Genomic DNA, 6000 nt, shown 5'->3' on the forward strand with positions numbered 1-6000 from the left:
TCCATTTCTTCCTGTCCTCTGCATCTTGCTCTCTCACACCAACCACCTGCATGTCCTCTCTCACCACATCCATAAACCTTATCTTAGGCCTTCCTCTTTTCCTGTTACCTGGTAGCTTCATCCTTAGCATCTTTTTCCCAATATACTCAGCATCCCTCCTCAGCACATGTCTAAACCAAAGTAATCTTGCCTCTCTGGCTTTGTCTCCAAACCTTCCAACCTGGGCTGACCCTATATATATTTATTCCTAATCCTGTCCACCCTCGTCACACCCAGTGCAAATCTTAACATCTTTAACTCTGACACATCCAGCTCAAACTCCTGCCTTTTTGTCAATGCCACTGTCTCCAACCCATATAACATAGCTGGTCTCATTACCCTCTTGTAGACCTTCCCTTTCACTCTTACAGGTACTCGTCTGTCACAAATCACTCCTGACACTCTTCTCCACCCACTCCATCCTGCTTGTACTCTCTTCTTCACCTCTCTTCCACACTCACCGTTACTCTGAACTATTGACCCCAAGTATTTAAACTCATCCACCTTCACCACCTCTACTCCTTGCATCCTCACCATTCCTCTATCATCCCTCTCAGTCACACACATATATTCTGTCTTAGTCCTGCTGACCTTCATTCCTCTTCTCTCTAGAGCATATCTCCATCTCTCCAGGGTCTCCTCCACCTGTTCCCTACTCTCACTACAGATCACAATGTCATCTGCAAACATCATAGTCCACGGGGACTCCTGTCTGATCTCGTCTGTCAACCTGTCCATCACCATTGCAAATAAGAAAGGGCTCAGAGCTGATCCTTGATGTAACCCCACCTCCACCTTAAACGCATCAGTCACTTCCACCGTAGACCTCACCGCTGTCACACTACCCTCGTACATATCCTGTACCACTCTTACATACTTCTCTGCCACTCCCGACTTCCTCATACAATACCACAACTCCTCTCTAGGCACCCTGTCATATGCTTTCCCTAAGTCTACAAAAACAGAATGCAACTCCTTCTGACATTCTCTGTACTTCTTCATCAACACTCTCAGAGCAAACATCGCATCTGTAGTGCTCTTTCACTTCCTGCATACCTCTGTCTATTCACATTCTACAACATCTACTTAGGAAGTGTCTTGGCATTACTTCTAATTCTTGTAAATATTAGAACATGCTAGCTTTTCAGCACTGTGACTAAACTGTTTGTATGTTTATGCTTTTAGTACTCACACTTTCTTATGTGGCAACTATAATTTGTTCTGTATAATGGCATTCCAGTTTGTATTCTATTTTATCTTATGTATAATGTTTATTTTACTTTTTATTGTTATAGACATTATTGGAGCTTTTCTCCTCTGGTCTCCACTGAAAATGTTTTCTTTTTTTTTTGTAACTGAGCTGGACCAACCCAGTTAACAAATGTGAAATAAGTAAATAACTAAATAAATAAATAAACTGAAGTTATCTCACTTGTATCATGTAAATGTGTTTTTCCTCATCACATTTAAGATGAGCATTTGGCATATCTAGAAGACCAGATGTCAGAGGAATCCCTCACTCTTAGAGCTAAGACACAGGAAATGAATGAGGCTAAAGCAACCTGCTAACAGAGATATAACATTCCCATCTGGAGGCCAGAGTTTGAATAGCAAATTCACAGCAAGAGTGCTAGCTTGGAGGAGGATTCAGTCATCTAATTGCTGTCCTTGAGATTAGGCCAGGAGAAAAGATTTAATGTTATATGTGATAAGGCTTCATAATGGCATGAAACATGCTAGGATCCGTGGAGATGAATGCCATCGAAACCTGATTCACTGTGCACCAAAGTTTGGGCAGCAAATCAGTGGACACCTGAGGTGTGTGCATGGATGCATGCACATGCCCAGTGATATCACTACATGTCAAGCATTAAGGGTTGGGAGACATGTGGGGAAATGTCATTATAAAGTTCCTAGTCTGGGCTGCAGTCATATTTCTGAAAAAAGAGATGGAGTAGATGGATGCTCTGTGTGGTTTGGGAATAGAGAAAAATACAGAATTAATAGAAAAAACAGATTTATAGGACACATTTCACATTAACAAAATAAAGAAGTGTTAAACTGCATGATTAATTATCTGACAGATCAAGATTTTTTTCATGACTGTGCCAAACAGTATCACAAATGGGACATTTATGTGTAAAATACTTCCTAAAGTATAGCAGTGGACCAGTACTCTGAAATGAAACATGACTTTAAAGTAACTACCTTCAACAAATGTGATTCTGGTTCTGTCAGGTCTCTTTTCCACGTGCATGATTCTGAAAAATGGTTATTACAATTTTATAATTTTACACACACACACACACACACACACACACACACACACACACACACACACACACACACACACACACATATATGTGTGTGTGTGTGTGTGTGTGTGTGTAGAAAATACACACACAAGTCTCTACATGCATGAATGTCTGCTAACACATAGTATTTTGTGCATGTGTATTTGTGCATGCGTGTGTGTGTGTCAGTGGCTTCATGCATAGTGTACATGCTGTCATTTTCTTAGGTTGGTACTAGGCTATTGGCCCTAGGGCCTATACAAGCCTAGCCATAACAATTCCCTGGCTATTTCTTCCCACACTATTTACTTCCCTGGACCCCTGTCTAGCAGGGTGACTGACATGATCCCCGGGGTGAATTTTCTTTCTCACATCCAATCATCAAGGTTCCTTTTGAAGAGGGCCAAAGAGGCGCTCTGCATGACATGTATGGGCAGTCTATTCCAGAGTCTGGGGAGTCTCTGGGTCAAGAACCTATCCCTCCAGCATGTTTTGTTTATTCTGATGACAAGGTTTAGATCCCTGGAGCGTGTGGCTCTGAGGGATTGGGATGTCTTTAAGTGTAGCATGTCCAACAGCTCCGGGTTTGACATGGCCTTGTATGTTAAGCAGAGATCGCCTCTGAGTAGACAATATGCAACAGAGTATAGCTGGAGTTTTTTAAGGCAGTCAGCATAGGGCATCTGCTTTAGGCATGTGATTCTTTTAGTGAGGTATTTCTGTGGCCTTTCCAGTTGTTGCAGATGTCTTGAGAGGTACATACCAAATGGGGCATTGTATTCTATAATGGGTCTAATGTGGGATGAGTACAGTGGGACAATGACCTCCTTTTTCTTGGATGAAAAGCCCTAAGTGATGAGGTGTGCCACATAGAAGGATTTCCTGACTGCTCTGGCAATGTTGTTATCGAAGGTGAAACCACTGTCTACCTGTGTCCCCAAGTCTCTTATCACACTTTCAGCGTTTAGTGTACTGCCACCTATGTGGTAATTCATGGGTACATGTTTTTTCCCAAAAGGGATAACTATACATTTCTTGGCATTGAGCTTGAGCCCATGGCTCTGGCACCAAGCATCTGTTTCTGTAAGGCCCTTTTATAGAGTATCCACATCATTTGGGGATTCGAGAATGGCTCCCAGTTTGCAGTCATCTGTGAACTTTGTTAGCCAGAGTCCCTTAGTGTTGGCCTGTACTTCAGAGAAGTAGATGCCAAACAAGAGCGGTCCCAGGACTGAACCCTGAGGTACTCCACTTGTCACTTGTCTGGAGCTAGATTTGGAGTCGGCTACTTTTACAGTGTGGGTTCTGTCAGCAAGCCAGTTGGCAACCGATCGAGTGATGTAGGGATTAATTCCCAGCTTAGTAAGTCTATCTATGATTCCAGAGTGGGGGATGGTGCCAAAGGCCTTGGCGAGGTCCAGACAGGCTGTGTAAACAGCCTTACCCTTGTCCACAGCTCTGGAGACTGATTCGAAGAAGTCAATCAGGTTCAGAAGACAAGATCGGCCCTTCACGAACCCAAACTGGGTGGAGTCCAGTGTTTAAAGGTTGCCAGTGTCTTTGTTTATAAGTTTCATGATAATACGTTCCAAGGCCTTGCAGACCAGACTCGTCAGACTGATGGGGTAGTAGTTCCCTGGATCCAAGGTGGATTCCCCCTTGTGGAGTGGGATAACTGCAGCTGTGCGCCACTCCATGGGCACGAAGCCTGAGGTGAGGCTATGATTAAACTTGACAATTAGGTGAGGTGGCAGATCATTTTGTAGTTCATGTAATACACAGCCCGGGATGTCATCTGGTCCCATGGATGCTGTATTCTTAGCTTTGGAGAGTGCGTTTTTTACCTGTGTGGCCATTATTACCAGAATATGGCAATCTTCCGGTATTGAGATGGGCCGTTTAGGGGGTGAGAGGGGGGTGAAGTTGGCACTGAATTGATCTGCCAGGATATTGGCAAAATCCTTGGGATCAGTATATTTAATGCCATTCTGTTGTAGCTCAGAGCAGATATGACCTTTGCCATTTAGATTCTTGACATAGTTATAGAATGCCTTGTGGTTGTCTTTGGAATATTTGGCAATTTTATTTTCATAACTAGCTTTGGAGGATTTTATGAGGGATCGCAGCTTCTTACTGAGGCTGGTAAGGGAGGTTTTGAATCCTGTGATTTCCTCTTTTCTGCAACAGTTTCTTCCTTTTGTTGTAAAGTTTGTTTATGGCAGGGGATCACCAGATTGGCTTCCTTTTTTTGGAGGAGGGCATCTTGGTTCTATTTGGGATGGCACGATTCATGCATGAGTGGATGTGCTCGTACAGTGCCTTAGTGTAGGATTCAGCAGTCGAACTTTCAGTTCCCATCTGCATGGGTGCCATGAAGTTTGTCACTTCTAACTTGAATGGCATAAAGTTGGCTTTGGAGAAGTTTTTTTATGGAGGTTTCCTTACTGGGGGTGGGGGTAGGATGTGGATGTTATAGAAAGGTGTAGTGAGAATCTTGGGGCATAGTGGGGATCTGTAGCAAGCTACAACAATTTGGATTGCAGTCTAGTGTTAGTTGCACCTGGAGAATTTCGGACGCATAGTATTGGGCAACTAGCCTGGTGGTGTGAATATCCTTGGTGAATATGGACACTTGTCCACCTTTAGTGTTTTGGTCCTAGTTTGGTGGCCGAAAAGTGTGGTAAGAGTTGTAGCCTGGTATTGCTTGGGTGCTCTCTGGAGCCTTGAACCAGGTCTCAGTTACTGCACAGCTATTGATGTTCTCCATTTTTAGGAGTGCCTCGAGAGAGTTAATTTTGAGGTTTAGACTTCTATCATTGAGTAGCATTACCTTCAGAATTTATATGCTTCTACCTGTTACTGTGGTGGTTTTGTCCTTTGAACTTTGCCTAAAAAAGGCACTATAGGGGTGGCAAGAGCCTTTGCCAGTGACCTGAATCCCAAGGGCGACAGGAGCAGACCATCTCTGGCAAAGCATCATGGTCTGTCGATCATGTCGTCCCAGGCAGACAGAAACTGGATCCCCTTTGAATGACACCAGAAGCTTAGCCAATTGTTGAAGTCAATCATTTTGTCCTTATATCGTGGTATCATTCTGGGTGAAGAGAGGATGCTACTCAGGGCTAGGGTCATACCTGCCTGGGCCACATGATCCGAGAGATCTTCCATGTCTCTTTTCATGTAGTCCGGGGAGGGACGTCTCAAGTCATTCACTCCAACATGGACAATGACAGAGTCATATTTGTAATTCTTGTGGAGTGACTTGAGTGCATGTGTTATGTGGTGGATCCTGGCACCCAACAGGTAGCTGACTGTAATTTTCTCGTTGTTCAGCCTGGTAAGTGGGACATCAGTGTGCCTGACTTCAGAGTCACCTATGACTAAAGTGTTAGGTACGTTGTCTTGCCTTAGGGGCTGTTGCTGGGTGGCACACTGGTGTTGTGACACTTTGGTTGTGATTGGTGTTTATTTGCATTTCAGCTTCAGAGGTCCTTGTTGCTTGGGCAGGTTACAGTTAAGGGCCTACACATATGTGGATTTAATGTTGCTATGTGTGGGTGTTGGTAGTGTGGGTTTAGAAGGGCTATATGTTGCTTGAGGTGTAGTGCAGTTGTTAACCTTCTCCTCTTGACTGTCTACACAATCTTGGGTGGAGAGAGCTTTCCTT

This window comes from Protopterus annectens, chromosome 3.part1, assembly GCF_019279795.1.
Source record: "Protopterus annectens isolate FY-2018-M chromosome 3.part1, PAN1.0, whole genome shotgun sequence".
Taxonomy (NCBI): Eukaryota; Metazoa; Chordata; order Ceratodontiformes; family Protopteridae; genus Protopterus; species Protopterus annectens.